Source organism: Callospermophilus lateralis, chromosome X (assembly GCF_048772815.1).
Source record: "Callospermophilus lateralis isolate mCalLat2 chromosome X, mCalLat2.hap1, whole genome shotgun sequence".
Classification (NCBI taxonomy): Eukaryota; Metazoa; Chordata; class Mammalia; order Rodentia; family Sciuridae; genus Callospermophilus; species Callospermophilus lateralis.
In genome coordinates, this window is record NC_135325.1 from 37,979,616 (window position 1) to 37,997,203 (window position 17,588).

Below are 17,588 nucleotides of genomic sequence, written 5' to 3' on the forward strand. Positions count from 1 at the left end.
TGAAGAGAGTCAGGCAAGATAATTCTCTTACTCAAGGGAGGATCAGGCTTTTGTCTATTCAGGCCCACTCACATTAGAGAGGGCAATCTGCTTTACTCAATCTACAATTTAAATGTTCATTTCATTCACAAACACCCTCATGAAAACCACAGAATACTGTTGGACCAAATACTAGGCACACCATGGCCAAGTCAGATTGACATGTGGAATTGATCCTCATAAATCCTCCCTTTTCTCCTCACAAACTCCTTCCCCTCCAAAGGAGGTAAAGCCTTTCACTGATATTTATTCTTTTCTTTGAGATCCTGTGTCTTAAATACTATGATATAAAGTTAAATATTCTTAAATATTATGGTATAAAGCCTACACATGTTATGTTACATGATAATGGGATAAAAGAGGGAAGAAAAAGATATTTGATACACCCACAGGTATAAGTCACAACAGAATATAGAAGAAATATTTGTGAAAATTAGAGCCCTCGTTTCTTGTGACTGTTCATGTGGTTGTAGCTGGTATTCATAACTACCCCTTTCAGTTACCAATTCCATATTCCCTTTCTTCTCAGCAGGAATGTGGGCTGATTGGTTCTTTCCCTGGTGGGATGACTCACACCTTCATTTTGGAAGGGTCTGGGCCATATGTAGTCCTGCCTGGATTAGGTGGTAATTTTTCATTGAACTTAATAATACGCATGATAATATTAAGAGGTGGCCTAAGGGATCTCCTGCATCCACAAATACTCTTTCTTACCTCCACTGTGAAATTGCTGTGCAATTTTCCCATGGTTGACAGGATCAGTCACCCATCCAGGGCTGTGATTCCCTTCTTTGCCTGAGGAGTCTGAAGTGGAGGGATGGGACTCCACTTACAGTACAATGGAATCATTGTTGTGACTTCCTTTAGAAATAAGGCCTCTAGGCATGTAGAGCAGGAAGTAGTGTGAACAGGAAGAAAAAATTTTGCCAGTGAGTCACTAGGGGTGATGGTTACTGGTGCCATTTCCACCCATTGATTTCTGAACCCATGAAACCCAGCTGTGGGAGAAATAGTACTATATATTGGATGTTTATTCAGAGAACAGACTTTGGGTGACCCTTGCCGCACCCCTGCAAGGTATTGCCATCTAGATGGCACTGTAACTAATCTTCAAAAGGCCATTCCACTGTTCTATCAAGCCAGCTGCTTTAGGCTGGTAGGGAACATGGTAAGACCAGTGAATTCCATAGGCATGGGCCCAGCTGTACTTCATTTGATGTGAAGTGAATTCCTTGATCAGAAGCAATGCTATGTGCCATGCCATGATGAGGCATTCTGCAAGTCCATGGATGGTAGTTTTGGCAGAAACTTTGTGTGTAATTCCACAATTAGAGTGTCTATTTCAGGAAGAACAAAACACTGCATCTTCCATGAAGGAAATCATCCAAAAGAATCAACCTGCCACCAAATAGTTGGCTGATAACCCTGGGAAATGCTGCTGTATCAGGGACTCAGAGTTGATCTGTGTGGCTGGTAGGTTGGGTGCTCAGCAATGGCCATAGCCAGGTTGGGCTTAGTGTCAGTCCATGTTGCTGAGCCCATGAATAACCTCTGCTCTGCCATCATGGCCACTTTGTTGAAACCCATTGTAAGATGACAGGGGTAGCTGGGGAAAGAAACTGACTGGTCATTTTATCCATTTGATTATTAAAATCTTATGTTGAGGTCACTCTTTGGTGAGACACAAGTACAATCATACTTTACCATATTAGTCAGATTTTTGTCACTGTTACCAAAATACCTGACAAGAACCACTTAGAGGAGGAAAGATTTATTGGCTTATGGTTTCAGAAGTTCATTGGACCATGGTCAGCTGGCTTCAAGGCAGAAACATCTTGTTGGAAGGGGATGTTGAAGGAAAGCTCACAGCAGCCAGGAAGCAGGGGCAAGAAGATGGTGGGGAGAAGATAAATCCTTCTAGGACATGCCCCTAGTGACTTACTTCCTCCAACTAAGTTCCACCTCCCTGTAGCCCAGCTATAAATGAGGTCAGGGCCATCATGATCCAATCATTGCCTAAAACTGCACCCCTTAACCTTAACCTTAACCTTAACCTTAACCTTAACCTTGCTATATCTGGGACCATGCTTTCAACTCATAAGCTTTTGGGGGGACATTCCAAATCCAAACGACAGCATACCTCTTACCCCAATTTACTTGTCAATTTTCTAACTGTGTTTCTTTCTGACTATACTTTGAAAAAATTGTCCACAGGCCATGAATTATCTAGTCATTTTACATATCTGGTCATTTTTATTTCTAAGAAAAGTGAACAAAAAGGTATACTGCTTGAAGTTCTGCCCACTGGGAGGATTTTCCTTTACCACTGTACTTTGGGGATGTCCCAGAGAGGGACTATAGAGCTGTAGCTGTCTGTTTTTGGCTATTCCCTGCATATCATGAAGAACCATACACAATCCAGGCCTGAGTCTTCTCTTCCTCTGTCTATTGATCATAGAGAACTTCCCCATGAGAGCATAGGTGGAGGTTGAGAGAGGGAAGGCAGTGTAGCAGGAGTGGGGACCATGGGCATTTGGGCCACTTAATGTAACTGTGTCTTCAGAATTTGCTTGTTGCATATATACCACTTCCATTTGGTGATGGAGTGCTGCTATGCAGGTCCAAATTCATGGCTTGGTGGCTCAGATAATATCCAGTTCATGATGGGAATTTCAGGATACATGGTAACTTGGTGGCCCATAGCTAAGCATTTAGGTCTCTACTAAGGCCCAGTAGCAGGCCAAGAGCTGTCTTTCAAAAGGAGAGTAGTTATCTGCAGATGATAGCAGGGCTCCAAAATCCTAAAGGTTTTCACTGCAATTCACTTTCTGGGGCTTACAAAAAGTTTCAAACATTATCCCTATCTGCCATTGACTCCTCAGATACCAATGGGTCTGCTGGATCATATGGCCATAGTGGCAGAGCAGCCTAGACCTATTATAATGACTTCTCTTGTTCTGGGCCTTTCTCAAAACCAGCAGCTTTTTAGATCACTTGGTAAATGGACCAGAGGAACATAATGCATGAGAAGTTGTGTCTCTTTTTGGTTGTGGGAAGGGAAATAGAACAATCTATCCTCCTTCTTAAAACAGATATCTTGACATGCCCTTACTACTGGACTCCTAGAAATTTCACTGAGGTAAAGGCCCCCTGAATTTTTTTCCCAGACTTATTTCCTACCTGCTGACATGCAGATATCTTGCCAATAAGTTTAAAGAAATTGTCACTTCTTGCTAAGTCCAATTGGTATAATATCATTAATATCATGTACCAGCATGATATCTGTGGAAGCAAAAAATCTATCAAGATTTCTTTGGACTAAATTATGACATTAGGACTGGAGGTAGGACAGTCAAGGCATATTGCTGGCAATGCCAGCTGGAAGCAAACTACTTTCGGTGGGTCTTCTGGACAGATACAGACAAAAAGTTCATTTGCCAGAACTCTAGCTGCATATCAAGTACCAGATGATGTGTTAAGTTGCTCTAACAATGAAACCACACCTGGAACAGCAGCTATAAATAAATGGAGGTACTGCCTGGGTAAGCTCACAGTAATCCTCTGCCATTCTTCACCATCCCCTGTCTTCTGCACAGAACAGAGGCATGTTGAATAGAGATGATTCTCACGACCCCTGCATTCCTCAGGTCTTTCATGGTAGCACTGATTTCTGCTATCTTCTAGGATTGTGTTATTGCTTTCAGTTTATTATTTCCCTTGGTAGAAGTGGTTCCAGTGGCTTCCACTTGACCTTTGCCACCATAACCCTCACCCCACAGATTAGGAAATCATTGTAGGATTCTGCCAGTTGCCAAATGTATCTTTTTCAACTATGCATTAAGGGACTCAACTGGACTCACTGTGAGATGACCTGAATTAAAATTCCATTGATCTCCTGTTATGGTCTGGATCTAAAGTTGTTCCCCCAAAGAGCTCATGTGTTAGATAATGTAGCAATGTTCAGAGGTGAAAAGATTGGATTATGAAAGCTGTAACCTCATCAGTAGATTAATCCATTTGATGAATTAATAATTTGAATGGACTACTGGGAACTATAGGCAAGTGGGACATGGCTGGAGGAAGTAGGTCACTGGAGGTATGCCCTTGGGGGTTATGTCTTATCCCTGGCACCGTCCCCTCTCTGCTTCTCAGCTGCCATGTGCTGAGCAGCTTTCTTCTCCTATGTCGTTCTGCCATGGTATTCTGCCACACCCCAGGCCCAGCCAGTAGGGTCTAAAACGATTGAACCCCAAATAAACTATTCCTCCTCTTAAATTGTTCTCTTAGGTAATTTGATCACAGAGAGGAAAAGCTGACTAATACGGCCCCTGACCTCCATAAGGCCTGACTCTGATGTGTTCACAGTGACATTTTGGGTCTCCTGGAATTAGTGTCAGTTCAGAGCCAGTGTCCAGCAATTTTTTAAAAATGTAATTATTTCTTTTCCCTCAGTGTACAGTTGCCCTGGTAAAAGACTCTAAGTACCTTTGAGAAAAACTGGGAAAAAGATTACAGTATGTAATTTCAGCAGTGTACTGGGGTCTTTCCTCAAGGGGTCCCAGTCTCCCCTTCATTCAAGGGGTTTGGGGTTCTACAAACTGGTTCAAGTCTGGGAATTATCTTGGGGGCTATGATACTACATTTTTATGATTCAAGTTAGACTTTTGTTCATTTGACCTAGAACTTTTATGCTGATACAGCTCAAGTAAGAATTGTGGGCTTCTCAACTATTTCACTTCTAGGAATACGATAATCAACAAGCCAATGCTCTAGATTTGTGCAAAATTAAATTATTCTGATTGCTGAGTTGACTGCTCTCCATTACCACATTAACCTGGCCTTTGGCTGATGTGGTCCACCCCTACTTTCCTGGAAGTCAGTTACAGATGGTCTCCCCTTATGATAGTTCATTTTAGGATTTTTTAACTTGATGATGGTACAAAAGTGATGGGCATTCAGTAGAAACTGTACTTCAACTTTTTTTTTAAAGAGAGTGAGAGAATTTTTTAATATTTATTTTTCAGTTTTTGGTGGACACAACATCTTTCTTTTATTTTTATGTGGTGCTGAGGATCTAACCCAGTGCCCCGTGCATGCCAGGAGAGTGCGTTACCGCTTGAGCCACATCCCCAGCCCTGTACTTCAAATTTTGAATTTTGATCTTTTCCTTTTCTCAGGCTAGCAAGATATGTTCTTATCCTGGGCAGTGGCAGCAGTAGCTACCCCAACTCCCAATTAGCCATGATCTCACAAGGGGAAACCAATAACTCTCTACTGTGTCCTGTATTGCTAAGATATGATGTTTGGTAGATTAGGTATACTGCATGCATTTTCAACTTATGATGAGTTTATCAGGACATAACCTTCATCAAAAGTTGAGGAGCAACTACACTTGCATGGCATTTCAGTTTCCCTAATTCAGCGGCAGCAGTTCCCACTGTAAGTTCTGAGAGGAGTGATTAGGGAGCTTTTCAAAGATGCTGGAGCTCCCCTCTCAAAATTTCCCATAATCCTGATGAAAGGTGTGTCTTCTGGGCCCTTCCACAGTGAGTAAATCTTAAGTGGCAAATCCAATCTAAAATTCCAGTCTCCTCAGGTCTTTGAATCTTTTCCTCTCTATTTTATCGAGGCAAGTCCAGCTTTTTTTCCTTCTCTTTTGCTGGTCCCATCACAATGTTTCAACCAACCAACCCAACTGTTAACACTTTTTTTTTTTGTGGTGCTGGAGATTGAATAGGGCCTTGTGCACCTGAGGCAGGCATTCTACCAACTGAGCTATATCCCCAGCCTATTAGCACCCTTTCTAAGTTTCCAAGTGGCAACCTTAAATTCAGTATCTCTTTGTGGGCCCATATCAATAAATTTTATCCCAATCCAACATTATGTTCCTTCCACTATTATCCCACACCCTGGTACTAGGGATTGAACCCAGGGGCACTCTACCACTGAGCTACATCCCCAGCCTTTTATTTGGTTATAAGAGAGGGTATCTCTTAAGTTACTGAAGCTGGTCTCAAACTTGCAATCCCCCTGCCTCAGCCTCCCGAGTTGCAGGGTTCACAGGCATGCACCACCATGACTGGCCTTATATGTATTTCTCAGTACAGGCTCCCCAGATTTCTGTCTGTATAAATTAGAAGACTCAAGTAGTTTTGGAGCGTACTGCATTCCCTCATGGGTCTACTTTGTGCCTCACCATTAGAAGCCTGCTGATACTTGAGTCTAGTTACAGATCTAGAAGCAAATGCAGGGTGGCAGGGATGGGTTGTAAGGAGGATCAGCATTTTCTTGCATAGCAACTGCCTCAGGGGAGTCTATTACTTTCCTCAGGCAATTCAGGGCTAACACTCTCAGAGGAAGGTGAAGAGGCTTTTTCCTCTACGGTTGGGGAGGCTGCTTCCCTTGGCAGAGAAGACACATCAAAATTTAGGGGCCAAATGTCCCCAGTTTCATCAGGGATCTTCCCACATATCTTCATTACATCTTTCAGGACCCCATTCTTTCACAATCAAAGTTCCTCCTAATAAAGACTGGCAGTTCACTTGCATTGTAATTCAGCCCAGGTGATATGATGCTGAGTTTGATTGTTGGCAACTACTGGAGATCAGAGTGACCTTCAGAACACACATAAAAGCTTTTAGGACATTTCTGCAGTGTTTGAGCTTAGGATTCATATCCCGAAACTCATCCTTTACTTTCCCCACTTTGTCCGGTGACATTAAGAGCATTTATCCAACCTAATTGTATTTGACAAAAATATCCCTAAGGATCGTATACACAGTCACCCAGAACCTTTTTATAAGTGATTGATTATAAATATTCCGTGGTGACATTTTGTGGAACTCTATTGCCAGATCATGGCATAGATCAGTAACCAATGGGATATCAGAAAAAGAGGGAGAGATTGTTATAAGGAATTGGCTCATGTTAATTATGAAGACACAAAAGATTTGATTGTGTAGTTCTAGTCTGAAGGCCAGTAGACTTGAAGAACCAGTGTTTTAATTAAAATACAAAACCAGGAAAAAAAACCCTATGGCCCAATTCCAAAACAGGCAGGAAGAATTTTTCCTTACTGTGGAGAAAATAAACTTTTTTTTTCTATTCAGGCCTTCAATTAGATGAGGCCTGCTGATATTAAGGAGGACAGCCTGCTTTACTCAGTCTACCAATTTAAAAATTTGGAGGGTGGTACTGGGGATTGAACTCAGGGGCACTCCACCACTGAGCCACATCTCCTCACCATTAGAAGCCTGCCCTATTTTGTATTTGATTTAGAGACAGGGTCTCACTGAGTTGCTTACCATCTTGCCATTGCTAAGGCTGGCTTTGAATCTGAGATTCTCCTGCCTCAGCCTCCTGAGCTGCTGGGATTACAGGCATGCACCACCACACTCAGCTTTAAATTTTAATCTCATTTAAAAATGCTGAGGTTCAGCGGTAGAACACTTGCCTACCATGTATGAGGCACTGGGTTGGATTCTCAGCACCACATATAAATAAATGAATAAAATAAAGGTCCATGCATCTAAAAATATATTTAAAAAAAAACGCTCTTATAGAAACATCCAAAATAATGTTTGAGCAAATATCTGTGCACGCCATGGCACTGTCAACACCTAAAATTAACTATCATAATGGACAATGTTGAATATCCTTGTCTTAGTCTATTTTCTGTTGCAGTAACAGAATACCTGAAACTGGGTAATTTGTAAAGAACAAGGACTACTCTTGGGCACAGTGGCACATGCCTATAATTCCAGTGACTGTGAAAACTAAGGCAGGAAGATTACAAGTTCAAGACCAGCCTGGGCAACTTATTGAGACCCTGTCTCAAAAAATAACAAGGGGAAATGCCTAGCTCATTACCTACCCTCTTGTCTGATCACAAGACAAAACAGGGAATGACATCATCCAAAGAACAAGGAGGTGCTGAAGGGAGGTCCTCAGCAGCACCTCCTAGCAATAACTGAGGGGATGAAATTGTCAGAAAGGAACTGGCCCCAAAGACATCTCCATTGCTTGAGTCCCTCCATAGCCGACCTCAATTCCCAGCCCCTCTAGACTAGGTCTCCTTCACTTATCTTTGTTCCCAAGAAAGAAAGGAGGTGGCTGGGGTAGGTGCTGTAGCTCAGTGGCAGAGCGCTTGCCTAGCATGTGTGAAGCACTAGATTCGATTCTCAGCACCACATATAAATAGTTAAAATAAAGGTCCATTGACAATTAAAAACAATATTAATTAAAAAAAAGAAAGGAGGTGGTGGCTGGCAAGTACTCCAAGGGATAAAGAATGGACCTGGAACATGAACTGAATGGGGGAATTCTCTTGAACTCAAAGAGTTGGGTGTCCTCCAACATTTCCTCAGACTACTCTCCAGAGGTCATAACAGTCTGCAGAGGACACAAGTCAGGGCACTCCCCACCAGAATCAATGACCCTAGCTCTATAAAGTATACAAAGTCCTGCATTCCCCCACCTTATCTCCCTCACATCCTACTTTCTATGCCCCAGCCATTCCCAGCAGGACAAGTTGGGCCCCCGCTGTCTGTTCTATGGACCTTAACTATTGCTCAGATCTCAGCAGGATTTTCATCCTCCTTCTCAAACAAACCCCTACTCAGCTGTTCAGATAGCTCATGTGGGATCTTCCTTCAGGCATAGAAAAGTGGAAGTATTAGCTATGAAAAATCTGATCTTCCAGTTCACTTATTCATTCTACAAATGTAGTCAAATCTACTGTTTATTCCATCTGTTACATTCTGTACTTTAATTACTTATTTTTTTATTTCAAATTTTTATTTACTCTTACCCTTTCCTGTTTGTGGTTATGTCCAAAAATTTAAAATAGGAAACAATTTTATATGAATACCCGCCAGTTGTAATACATGTGATATTTCAGGTAAATAATGTTTTTCCATCTGAAATTTTATCCATAGACACCCAAAGAACAACAAAGTTCCTGTTTGATGTAATAATTAGTATATCATTTGGTTTAAGATGACTTAATTTAGTATTTAATAAGTAATTGTCAAATGTTTTAGTGTAAGAATGAAATAGGCCTACTGTACACTTTCTTTACAAACTAGTGTTTTTTTTTTTGGGGGGGGGGGGTTACTGGAAATTAAACTCAGAGTGATCTACCACGGAGCTACATCCCCAGCCTTTTTATTTAGGGACAGGGTCTCACTAAATTGCCAAGGCTGGTCTCAAACTTGCAAACCTCCTATCTCAGCCTCCTGCATTGTTGGAATAAAGGGTGTGTGCCACCATGCCCGGCCTAATGTGCTTTTCACTTGAGCTCAGCAGAATGGTTGAAGAAACACTTTATTCTTTCTTTTCAGTGTATTATTTATGTATGAGATATGTTCAACATGTTCTATGTCTTAGAAGTGCTCCAAGTCAGAATATGTTGCTTTTGAAACAGTATGGAGAACATCTACCTGTACTAGACCTGAAGGTAAATGTGTAGATGTGAGTATCCTAAAATATACATATGACTGGCCTTTTTACTCTCTATCTCTAGATGCATTTGAGAAACTGTACCTTGTTTTAATATAAGCAGTGTCTTTTGATTATTTATGAACAGTAAATACATATTGCTGACATGATTTTAAAAAATATTTATTTAGTTGTAGATGAACACACAGTATCTTTATTTATTTTTATGTGATGCTGAGGATTGAACCCAGTGCCTCACACATGCAAGGAAGCACTTTACTGCCAAACTACAGCCTCCGCCCCTGGCTGACATGATTTTAAAAAGCTTTTTTTTTTTTTTGTACTGGAGATTGAACTCAGGGGCGTTTAACCACTGAACCACATCTCCAGTCCTTTTTTGTATTTTATTTAGAGACAGGGTCTCACTGAGTTGCTTAGGGCCTTGCTAAGTTGCTGTGGCTGGCTTTGAACTTACAATCCTCCTGCCTCAGCCTCCTGAGCCTCGGGGATTACAGGTGTACGCCACCGCACCTGGCTTAAAAAAGCATTTTTAAAGGTAAGATCATAGTTTTAGATTTTGAGTTCAAGGCACTGGGGAGTTTCTTTACTGCCCCGAGGAAAGAAATCTCCTTTAAACCCTTTACAAAAATTAGCTCCAAATGAACCATAGGCCTAAATGTAAAACACAAAACTAAAAAAAGCTCCTAGAAAATAATAGCAGAAAATTTAGGTGACCTTTGGGTATGGTGATAACACTTTAGATATAACAACAAAGGCATGATCCATGAAAGAATTGATAAGATGGACTTCATTAGATCTTTTAATGACATTTTAATGACATATTTTACAAAGGACACTGTCAAAAGAATAGAAAACAAGCTACAGACTGGGAGGAAATATTTACAGGTCATATTTGATAAAGAACTTGTATCCAAAATATACAAATAACTCTTCACACTCAACAATAAAAAAAAAAAACAAACAACACTCCCACTCCTGAATTTATATCCCAAAGAGATGAAATAAGTATGTCAAAGAGGCATCTGCAACCCTATATTTATTGCAACATTATTCACTGTAGCCAAGAACTGCAAACAACTTAAATGGCCATCAACTGATGAATGGATAAAGAAAATATGGTACAGATACATAGTGGAATACTATATGACCATAAAAAGGAACAAAATCTAGTCATTTGCAACAACACAGGTAGAACTGGAGATAATTATGTTAAAGGAAATTGGCCAGGCATGGAAAGACAAGTACTACATGATCTTACTCATATGTAGAATCTAAAAACTTGATCTCATTAAAATTGAGAGTAGAAAGGTAGTTGCCAGAGGCAGGGAAAAATAGCAGGGATATACAGAGAAGATGACAGATGGGTTTCTGAGTTAGTTACATAAGAGAAGTTCTAATGTGCTATTGCACATTATGGATAAAAATAATGTACAGTACATTTCCAAAAGCTACAAGGATTTTGAAAATTTTCACCATAAAGAAATAATAACTGAGGAGATAGATAAATTTAACCTGATTTAAACATTATACAGTATATACATATACCAAAACATCCCATGTTATCCCATCATTATGTATAGTTTCTTTTTGCAGTGCTGGGGACCAAACTAGGGCTTTGTACAAACTAGGCAAATACTCTACTAATGAGCTACATTTCCAGCCTTTGAACAATTTTATGTTCTGTATCAGTTAAAAAATAAATTTAATTTTGGAAAAGAAAACAACCCGATTAAGAAATAGGTAAAAGACCTAAGCAGATACTTTACCAAAAAAAGGATGTACAAATTGTAAAAAAGCACATGAAAAAGATGCTTCACAAAATAGATAAATAAAACAAAGGTATTGTGTCCAACTATAACTAAAAAAATAAATATTTTTTTTTAAAAAGAATTGGAATATAAATATCAGAGTTGATTTGGACAGATCTGAGTGCCCTAAACCCCAACCTTCACTGAGCAGGGAAATGCAAATTAAGCAACAATGAGATACTATTACATACCTGTTGGAATAGCAGAAATCCAGAATACTTATAACACCAAATGCTGATGAGTATTGGGAGCAACAGTAACTCTCAGCCATTGCTGGTGGAAATGCAAAATGGTACAGCCACTTTGGAAGACAGTTTGACGGTTTCTTACAAAACTAAACATTCTCTTACCATATAGTCCAACACTCACATTCCTGGATATTTTTTCCCAGTGGGTTGAAAACTTATATCCACACAAACCAGCATACAAATGTTTACAGCAGCTTTATTCATAATTGTCAAAACTTTGAAGCAACCAAGATGTCCTTCAATAGGTGAATGGAGAAATTTGTGGTACATCCAGACAATGGAATATTATTCAGTGCTAAAAAGAAATGAGCAGGTGCAGTGGTGCATGCCTGTAATCTCCACCACTTTGGAAACTGAGACAGAAATATCACAAGTACCAGGGAAGGCTGGGCAACTTTAGCAAGACCCTGTCTCAAAATAAAAGTTAAAAAGTGCTACAGGTGTAGCTCAGTAGTTAGTAAAGTGCCCCTTAGTTCAATCCCCAGCACTGAGAAGAAGATAGAAGTGAGCTGTCCAGTGACAGAGTGCTTTCCTATGCCTGAGGCCTTGGTTCAATTCCCAGTTTGAAGAAAAGAAAGGTAAGGAAGAAAGGAAGGGAGGAAGGGAGGGATGGAGGGAAGGAGGAGAGAAATGAGCTATTAAGTCATAAAGTGACATGGAGGAAACTTAAATGAGTATTACTAAGTGAAAGAAGAAAATCTGAAAATGTTACATACTCTGATTCCTAAATAATGTCATTTTGGAAAACACAAAACTACGGAGACAGTAAAAAGATCAGTGTTGCCAGGGGTTAGAAGAAAGAGATACATGAATAGGTGAAGCACAGACATTTTAGGGTGGCGAAACTACTCTGTATGATACTGTAGTGGTAGACACATGTCACTATGTTTGTCAAAAACCATAAAATGTACAACACCAAGAGTGAGCCCTAATATAAACTATTGACTTGATTGATGATACGACAGTATGAGTTTATGAACATGAATAGTAAAAAATGCACCACTCTGTTGTGAGATTTAGATAGTGCGGGAGGCTGTACACATGTGGGAGCAGGGGGTATATGGAAATTCTCTGTACTTTGCACTCCATTTTACTGTGAACCTAAAACAACTCTAAAAATAAAGTTTATGGTTACAAAAGAAATCTGTTTATCTCTTCTAAGCCCAGGACTGATGCAGACTGAAATCAGACATAAGCTAAATCCTGTAGGTTGCTAACTTCCAATGCAGATTGAATTCACAGGACCTCCGGGTCTCTTATGTGAAAACAAGGCTACTAATTAGGAAAACAGTGGGACCTTAAGAATTGGAATAGAGGGGCTGGGGTTGTGGCTCAGCAGTAGAGTGCTTGCCTAGCATGTGCGATGCCCAGGGTTCTATCCTCAGCACCACATAAAAATAGATAAATAAAACAAAGGTATTGTGTCCAACTACAGCTAAAAAATAAATATTTTTTTAAAAAAGAATTGGAATATAAATATCAGAGTTGATTTGGACAGATCTGAGTGCCCTAAACCCCAACCTTCATTGAGCGTCCCTTGGCACCAGAGGCTGTTCTTCCTCCCCAGTCTTATGGGGCTGGTCTTGCATGACTTAGGGGCCCTTTCAAGATCTGACTAATTAATCCTAGTGACTCAGGAGGCTGAGGTAGGAGGATTGTAAATCTAAGACCAGTCTTAGTAACTTAGCAAGGCCCTAAACAACTTGGAACAATCCCATCTCAAAAAATTTAAAAGGTAGGGGGAGGTAGTGCAGAGGTAAAAAGCTCCCAAGTTTATCCCCTAATACCTCCCCTGCAAAAGAAAAAAAACAATCTGGCTAATCTTTCTCAAAGAACCAACAATATCACTCCTTGCTGCCTTTAGACCCATTACAGAATTCAGATATTCACACGTCTGAGAACAAGTAGACACCTATTAGAAACTGTGCAAGCACACATGCATACACAAACCTAAGGAGATTTAGCTAATTTATATTGGCAGGAATCTCAGTAACGTGTGGGAATTGACTCTAAGGATGATAGATCAGGAGAAAGACATGTAACTTTACATTGAGCTAAACGTTTTTTTGTTGTGGATGGATATATATATATACATACATTATATTTATATATATACATACATTATATATATATAATCAAAAATTTGGGGCTGGGATTGTGGCTCAGCGGTAGATTGCTCGTCTAGCATGTGTGAGGCCCTGGGTTCAATCCTCAGCACCACATAAAAATAAATACAATAAAGATATTGTGTCCAGACAACTAAAAAATAAATACTAAAGTAATTCTTCATTATTTAAAAAAATTAGTCATTTTAACCATTTTTGAGTGTACAATTAGGTGACATTAATCACGTTCACAATGTTGTACAATCATCACTACTATCTAGTTCCAAAACTTTTCACCACCCCAAACAGAAATTCTGCACAACCATTTTCTCATATTACTAGCCCCTAGTAACCTTTTATCTACTTTCTGTCTCTGAATTTGCCAAGCCCAGATAATCTCACAAAAGTGGAATCATATAATCTTTGCCCTTTGTGTCTAGATTATTTCAGTTACCATAAAATGGTATAAATTCAGTTAGAATTTTTCCAAAGTTCTTTCATATTGTAGCATGTGTCCAAACTTCATTCTTTTTATGGCTAAATAATATTCTACTATTTGTACATACCACATTTTGTTTATACATTCTTATGTTGATGGACAGACACTTGTGTTGTTTTTTCCTCTTGATTATAGTGAATAATGTTTCAGTGAAAATTAGTATTCAATTATCTGAGTTCCTTTTTAAAGTTTTTAAGTGTAAACCTAAGAGTGGAATTGCTAGGTGATATGGCAATTCTGGTAGCTTTCTGAGGAACTGCCAAACTGTTTTACAGAGAGGGCCCGTTTTTACATTACTACCAACAATATACTAGGGTTACAATTTCTCCATATCCTCTCCAACTTCCTATTTTCTGGGTTTAAAATTTATTATTGTAGCCATTCTAGTGGACATTAAGTGGTTTTTCATTGTGGCTTTGATTTGCATTTCCCTAATAAAAGACATAACACATCTTTTCCTGTGCTTCTTGGCTATTTTTATATCTTCTTTTTTAAAAAAATTTTTTAGCTGCAGTTGGACACAATACTTTGGTTTTATTTATTTATTTTTACATGGTACTGAGGATTGAACCCAGTGCCTCACACGTGCTAGGCAAGCACTCCACCGCTGAGCCGCATCCCCAGCCCCTATTTTTATATCTTCTTTGGGGAAATATTTATTCAAGACCATTGCCCATTTTAAAAACTGGGTTGTTTCCCTTTTCTCTAAGTTGTACGAACTCTTTACATATTCTGAATAGTAAATCCTTATCAGATATGTGATTTAAAAATATAGAATCCTATTCTGTAAATTGTCCTTTCTCTTTTTTGATAATATCCTATTATGCACAAAAAATTTAATATCAATGAAATCCAATTTATCTATTTTATTGTTTTACTCATGCTTTTGGTATCATATCTAAAACTCCATTGCCACATCCAAGGTCATAAGGAGTAATTCCTATTTTCTTCTAAAGAGTGTTATTTTAACTCTTAAACATAAGGCACTGATTCATTTTGGGTTAATGGTATATGGTGTGAGTTAGAGGGTCCAAGTTCGTTGTTTTGCATGTGGAAATTAAGTTGTTCAAGCACTATCAGTTGAAGACTATTTTCTCCCCTACTGGACTTGTCACCCTTGTCAAAAATCAGTTATCCACCTGGAGGGTTAACTCCGTGGTAGAGGGCTTACCCAGTTTATGTGAAGCCCTGGGTTCAATTTCCAGTATCACACACAAAAATCGATTGGCCATTTGATATTCTTTTTCAATATTGTTTTGGCTATTATTGGTCCCTTGCAATTTCATATTAATTTGAGGGTTGGCTTTCCAGTTTCTGCAAAAACCCTGCTCAAACTTTCACAGAGGACTGCATTGAATTTATAGAACACCTTGGCTAGTATTAACATCTTGGCTAGTATTAACAATGATAAATCTTCCAATTCACAGACATGGAATCTTTCCACTTCTTTAGATCTTTATTTTCTTTCAGCAATTTTTTATAGTTTTTAATGTGTAAGTCTTTCTCCTCCGTGGTCATATTTATTCCTAGGTATTTTATTTTTGTGGGTGTTATTGTAAATGGAATTGTTTTTTAATTTCATTTTTAATCATTCATTGCTAGAATATAAAAATAGAACTAATTTCTATGTGTTCCTCTTGTATCCTGCATCTTGTCCTAAATTTATTAGCTCTATGCCTTTTCTGCATTTGAAATGCCTTTTCTGTATGAAATGAGATGATCATGTGTTTTTTCTCTTTGTTCTATTGTGATGTATTACCTTGATATATTTCATGTTGAATCACTCTTGCATTCCTAGGGTAAATCCCACTTGATCCTGACATATAATACTTTCAATCTGCTGCTGGATTTGTCTTGCTAGTAATCTGTTGAGAATTTCACATCTATATTCATCAAGGATATTGTTCTGTAATTTTCTTTTTTTGTGCTATTTTTATCTGATTTTGGTGAGGTCAGACTTTTCAATATGGGTACAGTCATTAGCAATCCTAGATGTACTTTGTAGGCTGAAGCAACTATGAGTATTTCTGAGAGTTGTTGTATTGTTTGACTAAAATGTGGTCTCAACAATAATCTGTGTTAAATGAAGTTACGATGCCAGAAAATCTGTGGTACAATGTAAATAGAAGAATCCAAATTGTTTAGGGCAACAAGAATGTTGTAATTGACTAATCATGCTAACCCATTCAGTTCATCCTCTGTTACTATTTCTTCTAGAAGGGCTTTGAAAAGTACAGTATGACATATGGCAGAAATTGGTTAGGTGATCATTAAGTCTTCTTTCTCTTCTTTCTAGGGACAAATTCAGACTATATTTTCCAGTGTTCCTGAAATTGGGTATGCCATTGTCTGAGTTCTAGCTAACAGAATGTGAGCAGATGTAACATGCACTACATCCAGGCTTAGTTCCTAAAAACATTCTACCTGGTCTTTTCCTCTTCTGGCTGGCTGGGATGGAGGTGACAATAGTACAATGGTGACCATATTTTGAAGATTTCAGTGGGGATGATAGGATCACCTTCAGAGACAAGTTGGGTTTGGTTCTATAGTGAACATCAGAACCACAGCAGTAATCAGAATGGTTTGACCTGTGGGAATCTGTATTAGTGGCTAATTAAGCATGGTTTTATTGGGACCAAATAGATGGACAGTCCTACTTATTGTATAACCCCCCCCCCCAAATTTTTCTGGTGTGGCATATGATATAGTTGCCAAAATGTACAGTCCCAGCCTTTCCCCCAGTCCACAGACTAAATAAAGCCCCTTGAATGAAAGGGAGAGTCCATTTGAAGAATGACCTTGCTACACTTTCACAAGTGTATATGGTAAAATCTCCCTTCCTGCTTTCCCCACAGGGACCTACAGCCTGGATAATTTTGTGCTGGGGACAGGGAAATATCCAGACATCTTAAAATACACTGGATATGCTGTATTGATGTTAATCCCTGGTGACCCAGCCACTCACTATGGTCAACTAGTTAGACTAGGATCAGGTTATACATGAAGTTTCATCCTGAATCCTCAAATGGTGCCCAGGAGAAATCCTAAGGTGATTTCTCCAGTTCCTGGATACATTATTGAGACACACAGTACAGATGGCATAAAGATAGAGGGTTATAGCATAAGAACAAATTATTGAGAGGAAGATCAGATTGAGGGCCTTTTCTGGAAATCAATAGGAAAGACTAAGGAGATACAACATACTTTTTAAAGACTAAAGAAATGGAGGATAAAATTGGAATTGGCAACATCATGATATAGGAATCCCAGAAGCAGTGAGAAATAAAAATGGAAAAGTGGATCAATTTTCCAGGTCAACACCAGCTGACCTGTGCTTGGTGTTGATCTGCTTATGTTGATCTCTGGAACTGTCTCATCAGGTCCATGAAGTTATCTTTGTGCAACAACATTCCACTATCAAATAGAATAG

The 17,588-nt window shown here is 39.0% G+C and overlaps 1 long non-coding RNA gene across 1 annotated transcript in view; it reads left to right on the plus strand.

Annotated features, from left to right (window-relative positions):
* Nucleotides 1-17,588, plus strand: part of LOC143638816 (uncharacterized) — a 70,306-nt gene that overhangs the window by 47,958 nt on the left and 4,760 nt on the right. The gene's annotated exons all lie outside the window — the stretch shown is intronic.